Source organism: Rattus norvegicus, unplaced genomic scaffold, assembly GCF_021556685.1.
Source record: "Rattus norvegicus strain SHRSP/BbbUtx unplaced genomic scaffold, alternate assembly SHRSP_T2T haplotype2-0000026, whole genome shotgun sequence".
Lineage (NCBI taxonomy): Eukaryota > Metazoa > Chordata > Mammalia > Rodentia > Muridae > Rattus > Rattus norvegicus.
This window is the reverse complement of record NW_028238785.1, coordinates 476,694-493,500: the sequence shown is the minus strand read 5'-3', so window position 1 is coordinate 493,500 and position 16,807 is coordinate 476,694. Positions and strand designations below refer to the sequence as shown.

At 42.8% G+C, this 16,807-nt stretch overlaps 1 long non-coding RNA gene across 1 annotated transcript; it reads left to right on the top strand.

Annotated features, from left to right (window-relative positions):
* Window positions 1–3,862: 3,862 nt before the first annotated feature.
* On the top strand, window positions 3,863–15,891 carry LOC147997893 (uncharacterized). Its single transcript, XR_015647501.1, has 4 exons — window positions 3,863–4,060; window positions 12,316–13,626; window positions 13,720–13,863; window positions 15,611–15,891. It is a non-coding gene; the product is annotated as an uncharacterized LOC147997893 (long non-coding RNA).
* Window positions 15,892–16,807: the final 916 nt, after the last annotated feature.

The following is a 16,807-nucleotide window of genomic DNA, read 5'->3' as shown; positions in this document are numbered from 1 at the left end:
ACACATATACATACACACATACACACACATACAATACATATACACACATACAAATACACCTATACACACATATAGACAGACATATACACAAATATACATATACACGTATACACATACATGCATACACACATTCATATCCACACGTACATACAGACATATACATATATACTCACATACATGTAAGCACATGAGTGGAAGCCAGAGGACAGCTTGTCCCTTGGTTCTCTCCTTTTTACCACGTGGGTCCTGGGGATTGAGTCAAGCTCATCAGACTTGACAGCAAGCCCCTTTAACTGAAGAGCCCTCTCATTGGCTGCCAGTTGCCTCTTTCCACAAATTCTATCCATGGTGGAATGTTTACAGTTGTTATTCTCATGATTCCTTCAGCAATAGCGCAGACATCATTTACACTGCATTAGGAGTTATAATTCATGTAGATGTCAGGAGAGCTGGAGGCGTGCATGAAGAAGAGAGCCCACTTTCAATGTCATTATGTGGTATTGCCTTAGGCCCTTTTATACACTCCCCTGGCTTTGTCTGAGTATATGTTTGAGGTCTCTCTATGACTGTGCAAAGAAGTAAGAGATAGGGCTGGGCCACAAAATAGGAAAGTACTTGTTCATCCAAAAACAAAAACAAAAAACAAACAAACAAACAAAAATAGCTCTAGGGTTAAATATTGGTGCTAGTACTGAACTACACAGCCAGAAGGTATTTTTCTAAGTAAATAACACAATATTGGGGATGACAATATGATCAAATATCCTACAACATAAGTTTGCAATGTTACCTACATTTTATAAATCAAGTCTGACCACCGTTTTGGTTGTTTCCAATCCTGTCTGAGTGCATCATCACGGGAATCCCAAGGAAAATCAGAAATGGGTTCTTGAAGCTGTTGCACAGGGCCAGTATAGACCTAAATACCACAGAGGAAACCTTGATTCTTATCACAAGGGATCATTCACCATCCCTCTTGTCACATAACTTATGACAAGAGGTCACCTTTCCTAAACTTAGCCTTTTTCCCGAGTGCTGCAGAAGGGAAGACCTGGTGTCAAGGGGTCTGGATTCAAACCACAGGACACTGAATTCATTTAAATAGGTGTAGTTTATTAATGCACACACCAATACAGTTCAACCAGAGCAACAGCTCACAACTGTGTACTGGACATTGCTAGGCCCCGCTCATTGCAAAATCCACATGGGCTGGTGCACAAGTGTTGGAAATGCTTCGGTCTGTGGGCCCTGACTCAGGCCATTTTACACATAATTGTTCCTATTTTCCTTGAATCTATTGGGTCCTATGTGAAGAATACACTTGGGGAACTTGTTAAGATTAACAAACCTCATAACATACAGAACATAACAGGGTATGTGACCAGCACCACACAGTTCAACGTCAGAGTTTTTTGTTCTTTGTTAGTGTTTTTCTTGGCATCCATGATGTGGAGGCGTATTACAGAGCAATAGGAAAGAGCTGGCTGCTGTGTAACAAATTCACTGCTATTAAGGTAGGTATGGGGGCAAGACCTCAGCAATAGCCCTTAAGATCGGAAGGAGATGATGTGTTTAATAACTGAAAGGAGCTGCCTCAGCTGTGTTTCTCTGCCTGCTCAGTGCCCATTCAACATCACTCTGTCCCTGAAGAGGAACTCAAGGTCTGCCCCCAGCTGCCTGTGAGCCAGGAAGAGGCACAGAAAGGCAAGGCCACAGCACTGGTTTCCAATCCCTCAGTAATGCTGGATTTCCAATAATGTACTTGTATACACAAATACACTGTGGTAAGTTGCAATAGATACTAATCATTTCTCACATAGGGCAGCAGTTGATTGCCTACAACTAATTCTATTAAAAAAAAAGAAACCTGGCTCTTGTAGAAATATATAAAGAAATATTTAGGATGGTGGGGGATGAATTCTGCCATGGACTGAACTCGTGGAAGTGGGGTTGGGAGAAAGATGCATGGTTAAATAGCCCACCAGGTTCACATTGTGTCAACTTGATTTAATCTAAGGACAAAGAAGTGGAGTATCTCTGATGGCTTTCTTCTAGTCCCTTTAAAGCATCACTGGGGTTTGAACTCAGAACTTCACACTTCTTGATGGGGCAACTACACTCAAGGAAGCTTAAGACTGTCATAGGCACAGTATTATGCTATATATACAGAGTAGATAATACTAAGATGTTCAGATGGTGATGTCCATTTGTATGCACTCTTAATGTGCACCTAAAAAAAGAGAGATCAAGGTCCTTAAAATAGAAAGATCAGTTCCAGTTGTTTTCTACCATTCCAAACAGAACGACTGGTAGGGAGAGAATGGTAAATAATCGAGAATTCGTAGATGATGCTTTGAATGAAGTGTGGATTTCTGTGCTGGTTTAAAACAGGGTCTCAAGTATCACATGTTGCCCTCTACCTGGCTGGCCAGGATCACCTTGAGCTCAGATAAACCTCCTTTCAGTTTGAAATAATTAGGCTTAAAAGAGTGGCCTCCAAGGACTCTGCACACAGCATTAGCCTTTCACAGTTGAGGTGTGTAACCCACAACTATAGTTTTAGCCATGTTTTTCCATGTCTACCAGCTATTTCAGATTGTTGCTGTTCTATGCCTGACAATCAAGGATGCAGAAAAATAACCTGATACAGAGTAAGGACATGGTGATCACATCTTTGCCTCTTCCGTACATACTGGATGAGGTTTGTTAAAATTCCAATATTGCAAAAAGCTTTATATAGGGCCCATCACATTAAGGGTCACTATGCACTGTTCTATCTAAAATGGCCTAATCAGAACTGACTCCCATATAACACTTCCTGCAATCCTCATATGAGAAGCTTGAGCTTTTAGTTTTGACTTTGTCTTTTCTCGTTCTTTCTTATTTTTTGCTATATAAGTTGAGACAAAGGTAGTTAAGGCCATGAATTTGCCCCCAAAATTTGAACTACGGATGTGATCAATCAGTGTTAGTGGGTGCATTCTATAAAGTATTCATTTTTTACTATTATAAATGTGTTTTACTATGATAAATGTGTTACTACTTTTGTGTTTGGTGTGGTGGCCATTTCCCAGTGTACAGGTGCTGGGACCTTGCTCTATCCACTTAATGATGTTTATAGCCTCATTTTAGACATTTCTGTGCACCCTCTATATCTCTTGTTTATTTTATTTTTCTGATAGAAGCTCATGGTACATCTTACTCAGGCCTGTGATCAGTGCTCCTTTAGCGACATTGGTGCAGAGAGCAGAACCCCACAAGCAGCATGAGGTTCCCTTCACTGGTGTCTCCAATATTGCATTTTCCTCTGCCAACTGGTCTCCACACTTTTCCTAGCACCTTAAAGACTTCAACTCTTTCTCCTAAGGAATTTTCTGGCAATTGTCGATTGCTAAGCACATGACTTCATGAGTGTTCCCCTAATACACACCCATGTTATAACCTACCATGCAGACTATTTCTTGATGTGATTTAAAGCACCTGTACAGAATGAGACAGGAGAACTTTTGACTGCATATTCAATCTGGTGTGAAATCTCAGGAAGGTTTAATGGCTAACATTGGTGAATGAGGACAATTTGAGTTAGGATGAGACATTTTGGGGCAAGATATGGAAGGAAACATTCATTTAGATGCATAGGAATTACTAAGGTTTTTATAATCAAGCCTTGAGGAAAATTTGGCTTTGGAAGCAGGAGGTGCTCAGTGGCTCTCCCCAGGAAAGTCTCCTGGAAAGGGCACCTCTGCTTATGCTCAGTACAGGGAGAACATTAGCAGGAGGCAAAGTCTGCTCCCCGTGACATCAGCTGTCCCTTCTTGGACATTCTATTGTCTCCTAGAGAGTTCTGGCATCCTCTGTGATGTCACCAGTGTTGTAGTGACGACCAGTGCCCTAGTTTCTCTCAGTCTGAGTCTGGCAGTTACAAGCTAAGACATGTTTTCCCGTCTTCGCAAGCGTTTTGGGAGGGGGAACGTCGATTCTGGAGAGACTAGAGTGAAGGAGTCTGGCCTTTCGTCTCAAAGTAATGATGGACAAACACAGCACTTCTGGGGAATGTGGAGTAAGTTCTGGGCAGTGTATTTTGAGCTTCCTGCCAGGGTGGCTGCAGGCTTAAGCTGACCTTTCTAGCAATGGGCCACAGCAACTGGAGCATCTGAAAAGGAATTGATTTCCATGAATATCACAATTCCTTAAAGTCAAGGATTTCAGAACTTTAGTTTCCCCATCTCCACTGGGAGAATATGGTAAGGCCAATGCTATTATACTGTGAACTTCTGGTCTTTACTTTTCAGTTCATTTGCTCTGTTACATTGATATAAATACACCATCAGTAGTCATGGACGGTCCACCTTTTCTGAGTTTAGACAGGGCAGCAATGTATTTCACTATCATTGCTTCTTTAAATACAGTGGGTATCTGACAGTAGTAACAGGGAGAGATTGTGCTCCAGGCAATAACCTTATGTTCTTAGACCTTCTCCGATTTCTTCTAACTGGCAGGGTCATCGTTTGCTTTATATATTAGAGGTTGTATGTTACAAAAATTTTTCTACAATACCAAAACTATTTGGAACGTGTAGACCAAGATTCAGCCTGTAACCTATTCGCACTTCTGGGGCATTTGGTATTTCACATAGGGACACTGATAAGTCTGTTGAACATATCCTCCCTGGAAATGTGTTTTAAATCCAAAGTTGTTGCCTTAGAGTATCAGGGTAGGACATCTGAGTGTCTCCAATCACTCAAGTTTTGTGGATGGTGAATTTATCATCTGAGTTCTGAAGCCACAGGGGTGAGGGTCCTGAAACCAAGCTGTACCCTGTTCAGCTGATAATAATCCTGGAGAAGCCATCTCCGTGGTACATGTAAGCACGTGATGTCCGGCATAGGGAACACCTGGCTGCTTACATCTCTTGATCTCTATAGAGTAGTGGGAGAACTGAGATCCACTGAGGATGCCTTTTTTTTTTTTTTGAAAATTTCCAAAAGTTTATTTGTATTAGCATTAGGAACGGTAAGAACTGCCATTCTATAGGAACCCAGGCATCTGCACTCGGTGTCTGGGAGAGTGATAGGCTAGGCTTCACCCTCAGCGATGCCAGCATGTGGGCACCAAGCCCAGGTTCCACCACAATGTTTACTGGATATGTGCAGGCCTGGTTCCATCAAGAAGTAATAAAGGAACGCTTGGTAAAAAACACTGGGTACCAAACTGGTCAGGAAAACACACCCCCTCTGCTGAACTCCTCTCAGGAGGGCTAGTCTTTCCAGGAGGCCCCGGCTATAACCACAGCTTGTCTCTCAGTGCTTGCCCATTGGTGTCTTGACCATATTCAGATTTGAGGACTTTGAACAGAATAGCTTCCAGCAGATTTGCATCAATGAATCCAACAAGTAGTTGCAGTCCTACTTCACCCAGCGCATCTTCAAGCTGAGGCAGGTGAGAGTGGACGCCTATTCCCCAGCCCAGCCCAGCCATCACCCTGAATGTCAGCGGTGTCCCTCAGGATCAGCAGGATGGGTCCTGGGCACCAAAGGTTCCCCAAGACCTAAAGCTATGTCCTTGAACTCAGTGCCATGCTCAGCCCTTCCAGCCTCTTTCAACCCTTCTGGATGCTCAACTGCTCCTGCAGCAAGGCAGCAGTGTGCACATTCTGTCACGTCATTTGTGTGTCTACAGGAGGTCAGAGCCTGTCCCCTCTGTTCATTTCTTTTGCTGTATTTGCCTTTCTGAGGAGGCAGGACCCACAGGTATGGGAGGCAGCCACATGCATATTCTGCAGCCATGTCTGATTCCTCTGAGGTCAGTCCCACTTACACACCTACCCTCCAACCTCCCCACTCCATGTCACCCCTGGGGCTCTGTAGACCTTCCTGCTTTCTGTCTTTATATAACTGGTGACATTGCAGCCCTCAGTGGTGTCATAGACTGTTAGTTTGTCTTTGCACTGCCTGGAGGTCTGACTTAGGAGAATGGCTACCATTCTCATTCCTGTTCAAGGGTCAGAATCTGAATCCTATGTAAGGCTGAATAATATTCCAGCACATGGCTGTGCCATGTTGAATTTACACAGTCACCTATGGATCTTATATTTTGGCTTGTAAACACACACATATAAGACTCAAGTGACACCCAAGTGGAGAATTGCTGGAGTCCTCCATGGCTTTCTGAACCGTCTGAGAGACCATCCTGTCCACAGTGTATAGGGCACCATCTACTCATAGCTCACACAGCATGAGAAGATTAGGGAGGGTTAACCTGGCTTCTCTGTCTCCTACTTTCTGCCAGACTAGCCCTAGCATCTTTCTGTATTGCAGTGAATGTTTAGAACCCAGGAGGATTCCAGCTTCCTTGCTCAAATATAGCAAGTTCCTCCTTGCCTGCTTTGAGACTGAGTCTCATGCAGCCCAGGCTGGCTTTGATCTCACCATTAGTTAAGATGGCCATGAACTCCTGGTTCTCATGCCTCAGATGTCTCTGAGTGCTGGGTGACAGGTATGCACCACTCTTAAGTCCTGCCACTGGGACAAGAGTGAGCAGAGCCAGCTCTGAAGCACACACTTTGCTGGTGTCAGTGATGACTGACTTATGTTTCCTGTCTTCCTTGCCCATGGCCCTTCTCCTTGGTGCATGCCATCCTTCCTCCCTGTGACTCATGGGGGACACCAAGCCTGAGGATGTCAGGAAGAAGTTTACTTACTTCACTGGGTTGGAGGCTGTTAGGTTCCTGCGTCAGTAGGTGAGATTCAAGCTAGAAGGTTTGTGGCATGAGAAACTGGAACAGAACTGGCATGGCAGGAACAATTGTCACCTGGCTCTGAGAAGACCAGGTGGGCAGAAACTCATCGTTGGGCAGGTAGTGAGCTCAAGTCCAGGCTGGGCATTGCTCAGCACATGTGAACAGGTGTGCTTACATGGACATGTGTTTCCCCCACATGGTCACCACTTATCCAGGCACGGTGAATACTCCAAGGAGCTTTTTATGTTTTAACATTGTGTGTGTTTGTGTGTCCATACATACATATACACATATACATTCGTACATATACACGAATACACGTACATGAAAACACATGCATATACATGACTATACACATTCATGCTCACACACATATATATACACACCTACATGCATACACACATACACACACATACAATACATATACACACATACAAATACACCTATACACACATATAGACAGACATATACACACATATACCTATACACCTATACACATACATGCATACACACATTCATATCCACACGTACATACAGACATATACATATATACTCACATACATGTAAGACATGAGTGGAAGCCAGAGGACAGCTTGGCCCTTGGTTCTCTCCCTTTTACCACGTGGGTCCTGGGGATTGAGTCAAGCTCATCAGACTTGACAGCAAGCCCCTTTAACTGTAGAGCCCTCTCATTGGCTGCCAGTTGCCTCTTTCCACAAATTCTATCCATGGTGGAATGTTTACAGTTGTTATTCTCATGATTCCTTCAGCAATAGCGCAGACATCATTTACACTGCATTAGGAGTTATAATTCATGTAGATGTCAGGAGAGCTGGAGGCGTGGATCAAGAAGAGAGCCCACTTTCAATGTCATTATGTGGTATTGCCTTAGGCCCTTTTATACATTCCCCTGGCTTTGTCTGAGCATATGTTTGAGGTCTCTCTATGACTGTGCAAAGAAGTAAGAGCTAGGGCTGGGCCACAAAATAGGAAAGTACTTGTTCATCCAAAAACAAAAACAAAAAACAAACAAACAAACAAACAAAAATAGCTCTAGAGTTAAATATTGGTGCTAGTACTGAACTACACAGCCAGAAGGTATTTTTCTAAGTAAATAACACAATATTGGGGATGACAATATGATCAAATATCCTACAACATGAGTTTGCATTGCTCCCTACATTATATAAATCAAATACTCTGACTACCATTTTGGTTGTTTCCAATCATGTCTGAGTGCATCATCACGGGAATCCCAAGGAAAATCAGAACTGGGTTCTTGAAGCTGTTGCACAGGGCCAGTATAGACCTAAATACCACAGAGGAAACCTTGATTCTTATCACAAGGGATCATTCACCATCCCTCTTGTCACATAACTTATGACAAGACGTCACCTTTCCTAAACTTAGCCTTTTTCCCGAGTGCTGCAGAAGGGAAGACCTGATGTCAAGGGGTCTGGATTCAAACCACAGGACACTGAATTCATGTAAATAGGTGTAGTTTATTAATGCACACACCAATACAGTTCAACCAGAGCAACAGCTCACAAATGTGTACTGGACATTGCTAGGCCCAGCTCATTGCAAAATCCACATGGGCTCATGCACAAGTGCTGGAAATGCTTCGGTCTATGGCCCTGACTCAGGCCATTTTACACATAATTGTTCCTATTTTCCTTGAATCTATTGGGTCCTATGTGAAGAATACACTTGGGGAACTTGTTAAGATTAACAAACCTCATAACATACAGAACATAACAGGGTATGTGACCAGCACCACACAGTTCAACGTCAGAGTTTTTTGTTCTTTGTTAGTGTTTTTCTTGGCATCCATGATGTGGAGGCGTATTACAGAACAATAGGAAAGAGCTGGCTGCTGTGTAACAAATTCGCTGCTATTAAGGTAGGTATGGGGGCAAAACCTCAGCAGTAGCCCTTAAGATGGGAAGGAGATGATGTGTTTGATAACTGAAAGGAGCTGCCTCAGCTGTGTTTCTCTGCCTGCTCAGTGCCCATTCACCATCACTCTGTCCCTGAAGAGGAACTCAAGGTCTGCCCCCTGCTGCCTGTGAGCCAGGAAGAGGCACAGAAAGGCAAGGCCACAGCACTGGTTTCCAATTACTCAGTAATGCTGGATTTCCTTTTTCTTTTTTTTTTCTTTTTTCTTTTTTTTTTTTTTTTTTTTGGTTCTTTTTTTTGGAGCTGGGGACCAAACCCAGGGCCTTGTGCTTCCTAGGCAAGTGCTCTACCACTGAGCTAAATCCCCAGCCCCTGGATTTCCAATAATGTACTTGTATACACAAATACAGTGTGGTAAGTTGCAATAGATACTAATCATTTCTCACATAGGGCAGCAGTTGATTGACTACAACTAATTATATTAAAAAAAAAGAAACCTGGCTCTTGTAGAAATATACAAAGAAATATCTAGGATGGTGGGGGATGAATTCTGCCATGGACTGAACTCGTGGAAGTGGGGTTGGGAGAAAGATGCATGGTTAAATAGCCCACCAGGTTCACATTGTGTCAACTTGATTTAATCTAAGGACAAAGAAGTGGAGTATCTCTGATCGCTTTCTTCTAGTCCCTTTAAAGCATCACTGGGGTTTGAACTCAGAACTTCACACTTCTTAATGGGGCAACTACACTCAAGGAAGCTTAAGACTGTCATAGGCACAGTATTATGCTATATATACAGAGTAGATGATACTAAGATGTTCAGATGGTGATGTCCATTTGTATGCACTCTTAATGTGGACCTAAAAAAAGAGAGATCAAGGTCCTTAAAATAGAAAGATCAGTTCCAGTTGTTTTCTACCATTCCAAACTGAACCACTGGTAGGGAGAGAATGGTAAATAATCGAGAATTCGTAGATGATGCTTTGAATAAAGTGTGGATTTCTGTGCTCGTTTAAAACAGGGTCTCAAGTATCACATGTTGCCCTCTACCTGGCTGGCCAGGATCACTTTGAGCTCAGATAATCCTCCTTTCACTTTGTAATAAATAGGCTTATAAGAGTGGCCTCCAAGGACTGTGCAGACAGCATTAGCCTTTCACAGTTGAGGTGTGTAACCCACTACTATAGTTTTAGCCACGTTTTCCCATGTCTACCAGCTATTTCAGATTGTTGCTGTTATATGCCTGACAATCAAGGATGCAGAAAAATAACCTGATACAGAGTAAGGACATGGTGATCACATCCTTGCCTCTTCTGTATGTTCTGGATGAGGTTTGTTAAAATTCCAATATTGCAAAAAGCTTTATATAGGGCCCATCACATAAAGGGTCACTATGCACTGTTCTATCTAAAATGGCCTAATCAGAACTGACCACCAGATAACACTTCCTGCAATCCTCATATGAGAAGCTTGAGCTTTTTGTTTTGACTTTTTCTCTTCTCTTTCTTTCTTATTTTTTGCTATATAAGTTACTATATGAATTTGCCCCCATAATTAGAACTACGGAAGTGATCTATCAGTGTTAATGTGTGCATTCTATAAAGTATTCATTATTTACTATGATAGGTGGTTTTGTGTTTGGTGGGGTGGCCATTTCCCAGTGTACAGGTGCTGGGACCTTGCTCTATCCACTTAATGGATAAGCACCATTTAGCCGTTTAGGTGCATCCCCTATAACTCTTGACTATTTTATTTTTCTGATAAAAGCACATGATGTATCTTACTCAGGCCTGTGAGCAGTGCTCCTTTGGCAACATTGGTACAGAGAAGAGAACCCCACAAGCAGCATGAGGTTCCCTTCACTCATGGTCCCAATACTGCACTTTCCTCTGCCAACTGGTCTCCACACTTTGCCTAGCACCATAAAGACTTCAACTCTTTCTCCTAATGAATATTCTGGCAATTGTCGATTGCTAAGCACATGACTTCATGAGTGTTCCCCTAACACACACCCATGTTGTAACCTACATGCAGACTATTTCTTGATGTGATTTAAAGCACCTGTACAGAATGAGACAGGAGAACTTTTGACTGCATATTCAAGCGGGTATGAAATCTCAGGAAGTTTTAATGGCTAACATTGGTGAATGTGGACAATTTGAGTTAGGATGAGACATTTTTGGGGCAAGATATGGAAGGAAACATTCATTTAGAAGCATTGGAATTACTAAGTTTTTTTATAATCAAGCCTTGAGAAAAATTTGGCTTTGGAAGCAGGAGGTGCTCAGTGGCTCTGCCCTGGGAAAGTCTCCTGGAAAGGGCACCTCTGCTTATGCTCAGTACAGGGAGAACATTAGCAGGCTGGCAAAGTCTGCTCCCCATGACATCAGCTGTCCCTTCTATGACATTCTATTGTCTCCTAGAGAGTTCTTGGCATCCTCTGTGATGTCACCAGTGTTGTAGTGACAACCAGTGCCCTAGTTTCTCTCAGTCTGAGTCTGGCGGTTACACCCTAAGACATGTTTTCCCGTCTTCGCAAGAGTTTTGGGAGGGGGAACATCGATTGTGGAGAGACTAGAGTGAAGGAGTCTGGCATTTCGTCTCAGAGTAATGATGGACAAAGACAGCACTTCTGGGGAATGTTGAGTAAGTTCTAGGCAGTATATTTTGAGCTTCCTGTCAGGGGGGCTGCAGGCTTAAGCTGACCTTTCTAGCAATGGGCCACAACAACTGCAGCATCTGAAAAGGAATTGAATTTCCATGAATATCACAATTCCTGAAAGTCAGGATTTCAGAACTTTAGATTCCCCATCCCCACTGGGAGGATATGGTAAGGCCAATGCTATTATTCTGTGAACTTCTGGTCTTTACTTTTACAGTTCATTTGTTCTGTTACATTGATATAAAAACACCATCAGGAGTCATGGAGGGTCCACCTTTTCTGAGTTTAGACAGGGCAGCAATGTACTTCACTATCATTGCTTCTTTAAATACAGTGGATATCTGACAGTAGGAAAAGGGGGAGAATTGTGCTCCAGGCAATAACCTTATGTTCTTAGATCTTCTCTGATTTCTTCTAATTGCAGGGTCATCATTAGCTTTATATATTAGAGGTTGTGTGTTACAAACATTTTTCTAAAATACCAAAACTCTTTGGAACATGTAGACCAAGATTCAGCCTGTAACCCATTGGCACTTCGGGGGTTTGGTATTTCAAATAGGGGAATTGATAAGTCTGTTGACCATGTCCTCCCTGGAAATGCGTTGTAAATCCAAAGATATTGGCCTAGAATATCAGGGTAGGACATCTGAGTGTCTCCAGTCACTCAAGTATTGTGGATGGTGAATTTATCATCTGAGTTCTGAAACCACAGGGGTGAGGGTCCTGAAACCAAGCTGTACCCTGTTCAGCTGATAATAATCCTGGAGAAGCCATCTCGGTGGTACATGTAGGCACGTGATGTCCGGCATAGGGAGCACCTGGCTGCTTACATTTCTTGGTCTCTATAGAGTAGTGGGAGAACTGAGATCCACTGAGGAGGCCTCTTAAGCATAGACCAATCGCCTAGCAGTGACACTGGGTTCCAGGCTTGTTCTCCTGTTTAGGCCTCACTGTGGTCTATGTACACTCTATGCATTCTCCCCATGCAGGTTCACTTGTGTCCTTCTACCTACAGAGGCTGGGAGAGAAACATCATCCCCTGGAACTGAGCTAAGCAAGAAGCAGGCCGAGAAGGAAAATAAGAGGTGGATTTAAGAGCTGCAGCTCATTAAAGAGGAGCGAAACGACCTGAGAGATCGCCTGATGTTTGTGACAGAGAGATCCATGAAGAACAGATATGAATCGCTCCAAACGCTCTTGTTCCATTCCTGGGTGTTCAATGTCACCTTCATCTTATCCTTTTAAGGTTTTGGGTTCTAGAAAGCTGTGTCTCTGTAACGACCCTTTTTTAAACCTCACCTCCCATATAGAGGAGATTCAGAACCTGACCCTTCCTGAGGAGCAAGATGGAAAATGGACTCATCTGCTTCCATTTATTGAAAAGCAGGATTTGTGGTCTGAATGAAGAATTCGGGGATAAAGTCAGGGAGAGTGAGTGCCCAGTGTGTATTTGCAAAGCCCTTGACAGCTGGTGGCTTTGCAAGATTGTAATTGCAGTGAGTTTATGGTGAGTCTCTGTACGTGCTAGGCAGGGGACTGAGTGCTGGAAGATCCACACAGCAGCCTGAGGGGCCTGGTCCCAAACTGTTCATCTCAATGCTTGACTAGAAGGTCTCAGGCTCAGGCCTGTTTGTTCTTGTCTGTGTGTCTTGCCCTCTGAGACAGCAATGGTGCATGCAATTTCTCCTGGTTGTCACAGTGCTCTCTGTTTCCATATTTCTCTTTCTCTTTCTCTGACTCTGTTTACATTTCTCTTATTTGTGGCTGTGTCTCAGTCTGTGTATGTGCATGTGCACACATCCAAATGCATAGGTACAACATTTATATGTTTATATTTCCCTCCAAATTTGAGTCTAGGGGGTCTATGTCTTGGCCTGAGTATTTACCCATGCTACACTTTCATGGAGATGTGAGTGCTTTGTTCTGGGAGCCCCACTGTCAACAGCACAGTTCTTTGACTGTTTGGTCACATTTGTCTGTACAGTTGTATCCATTGGGCAGATTATTATTTTGTGGCCAGATGTGATCTCAACTCCATAATTATGTGTAATGTCTGTCTCTACACTATTAGTTATTCAGAATGAATAATTCCTGTTGTCAAAACAGGAAAAATCAAATCACATTTTCTGGGTGTGTAGGGGAGTGCCCGGAAGAGCTGTGGCTGAGGCTTTTGATAACATAACTGTCTTGACTCCAGGTCCAGTCCTCTCTATTGAACAAAGGGAGCCAGGAAACCCTCCATCTGGATGCTGAGCTTCCGGTGTCCTGGCCCCAGAATAACAAGTTTCTGAAGCTGAAGAAGATCCCAATATATAGAATTCAGAAGGTGTCCTTCCAGGGCTGGGGTAGTACAGGACCCACCCTGAGTTCATATATTCCTAAATGCTGATGTTCATTGTATTCTATCATTTGGGGCCAGGCCACACTTCAGGCCAAATCCATATTATGAAGACCTGGAGAGAATGGAGGAGGCGGTCATGTCAATTCTGCACAACTTAGAGATGGAGAACACTGAGATCCATGAGAACAGCCATAAGCTGAAAAAGGAGATGACCTTCTCTAGGTAAGTCCTGGTCAGAAAGGCTATCACTTGTGGAATGGCCATTTCTGATTTCTTTGTTCTGGATTGGACGGTCTTCATCTATGAGTCTATCTCTTGTGCTGTTTACACATCAGTGTGCCAGGGTCATTAGGACTCAGTTTTCAGTTCCACAAAAGACTGTTACTCATCCCAGGATTGTCTAGGCATCTTCAGAAGGCTCTAGATAGAACAGCACTGATTGAAGTCAGCAGAAGGTTATTAGGCTGAACGGGGCCTCTGGTGTCATACCAGGTTTTACAAAACTCAGTGTGTGGACCACATGGTTAGAATGACCTTCTCTTGGTTCTACTGACCTCCTTTGAGGGTGTTTGCCCACTACTAATTGATGTTGCCCCCGTGCATTGGGCTTTCATGGATAGTTGTAGATCCATGTTCTTTTTGAGAGATTTGGACCCTATTTGATGCTTGGGCCATCAAAAAAATTTCTTCTTCCCTGAATTGGCTGTTTCCTGTTTCTGCAGCAGCCTTATATGAATCAAGATATATTCTACGTCTTCATGGGTATATGGGTTCTAGGGTTGTTAGTGGAACTTGGAAGTAGGAATGGGAGAAAGGGGCAGCAAGATCTTACTATGCAGAATGTATTTCCAGTAACCTGCTCAGCCGCTCCTGATGGAGAACACATGTATGAAGAACTTTGTCACATCTATGCAGGAGAGCAAGGTGGTACAGATTTATTGTGCACTGATAGAGAAATATTTGATTGAATTGAACAATAAATATGAATAGGAGAAGACCAGAAACCGCCAGACCCCAGCAATATCTGGTAGGAATAAGCAGCTGTGTGAGCTTAACAATATCTGATACCATTTTCCAATTTCATACATCTTTGTTTTCCCCTACAATCTTTCTAATTTACACTCCCAACGAGCCAACCATGGCCTGTAATGGAATTGTTCATTGCTCTGTCTATGTACAAGTATTCTGGGAAGGTAACCACTTTGCAGAAACTGAACTATTGGCAAGTATATTTTCCTTTTTTTTTTGAAGCTGCAGTCCACAAATGGTGACAGATGAATAACATATCATATTATGGCATGACTGTGTGATATGCTATGTAGAGTTTTGAACAAGGTCTTGGTCCTGTGACAAATGACATTTTGTGGTCATGTGACCTCCTAGGTAGGAAGCACCTTTGTGGGATAAGAACCAATTGCAAATGTTGAATTCATCCTTGTCATTGACTTTTATCTTGGTGACATATGGACATCTCCTTTCTTCCTGCAACCCAATGAGGTCTCTTCCCATTGCCCTGTTCTTGGTTTGCACTGGTATAAGTCTGGGTCCCAGATTGGCAGCCCACATCACTGTGAGGCTTGCTGGAGATTTTCCCTGCCCGCAGAGTTAACAACAATGATATTAGGTAAAAGGTCCAGGTCGACTGTCCAATAGAACTGCGGTGGTAGAAGGCAGCATTCTGACAGCTGGCTAGCATTTCCCCACCAAATCAGTGTCTGAAAAACTGCCTTCCTCTCCCAGGTCTCAGAAAGTGCAAGACTGCTGGAATTGGACACGGACCAGGAAGAGGACTCCTGAAGAATAAGTTGCTTTCTCAGGAGTCCCCTGCTGACAAACATCCTGACTATTAACAACATGTTTTGGATGAATATTCTTCCTCATAGTTAATTTGTCATTGCTTAGAGACCCTAAATTTATATATCACTAAGCCAGCCTGACTGATTGAGGTCTTACTCACTTTCTTCTTTAGAAATCACCACTTGAGAGACAACTTGGGGGACCGCCTTTCATTATGCTAGAGGAGAAAGAGCAATACATCTGTGCTTCTAAATGTTCGTTAAGAATATGATGTTTAGAAATATTTTGTTATGATTTTCATTGAAGTTTTCTATTTGTTGTTTCATAGTTATATGCTCTTGTTATTATTTTTCATTTTTAAAATACTTTTAAATATTTATATTAATTCATTTTAATCCTGTTTTGTTGTAAATTGTATTTCTTATCAATAAAAATTGATTTTAATCTCTTGACTCTTAAGACCATCATTCTTATTCAAGGGTTCTTTCTGCTCCTGTGGACTTAGAACTGACAGCTGGAGATGGATCTCTGCATGTTCCAGGGAGCCTTGGCTAAATAGTGAATTCAAAGCCAGCAAGGGGTACCCAGTGTGAAGTGTCTTCTGTGTGGATAATGTGGCTGTCTCTCAGATGCACACTTTACTATGTAATCACTGCCATACTTTACCCATACTGTCATGTGTTCTGCTCACCTTAACATATAACAGTCTGCAGCTCACATTCATTGTTGACCCTGTGCCCCACATATTGAGTAATATACACTCATTGCTGTACAGCTACAGAAAAATTGACAACATTCTCAAAGGAATACAGAAGTCATCCTAATGGAGAACCATGTGCTTCAGCTTTTCTTGCAATACAGCATCGATATTTACCCCAGAGATTATGACCTTCAATGTCATGCTGGGAAACAGGTTTTGACAGATGCTCTTGTTCTTGACCAGAAGTATGCTGTGTTTGTATTGATGTAGATTAGACTTAGTTTTATCATTTATGTCAATGGGTCTTTTTTTCTACAGTCTGTCTGTGGCCTGTCCTGGGTGAATTTCCCTCATAGTCCAAAGGAAGGAATCCCATTCCCCGTTGTATATTATTGTTAGGGACCACGTGGTTCCTCTGAGAGAACAGCCGATGCTCTAACCTGTGAGTCGTCACCACAGCTTCTTCAGGTGGCTTTTGTCTTTCCAGGGCATGTGCTGTATTAGGTGGACAGGATCACCTCCAATTAAATGGAGAGATCTCAGGAGATGTGTATTCACAGGAAACTTACTGAGCTGTGCCTGCTCAATGTGCTAGGTTGTCAGGCATCCCTACATGGCTCTGGTGTTCCCACTGCTCATTGTGGGTCAGGATCATCCTCCAGCATCACT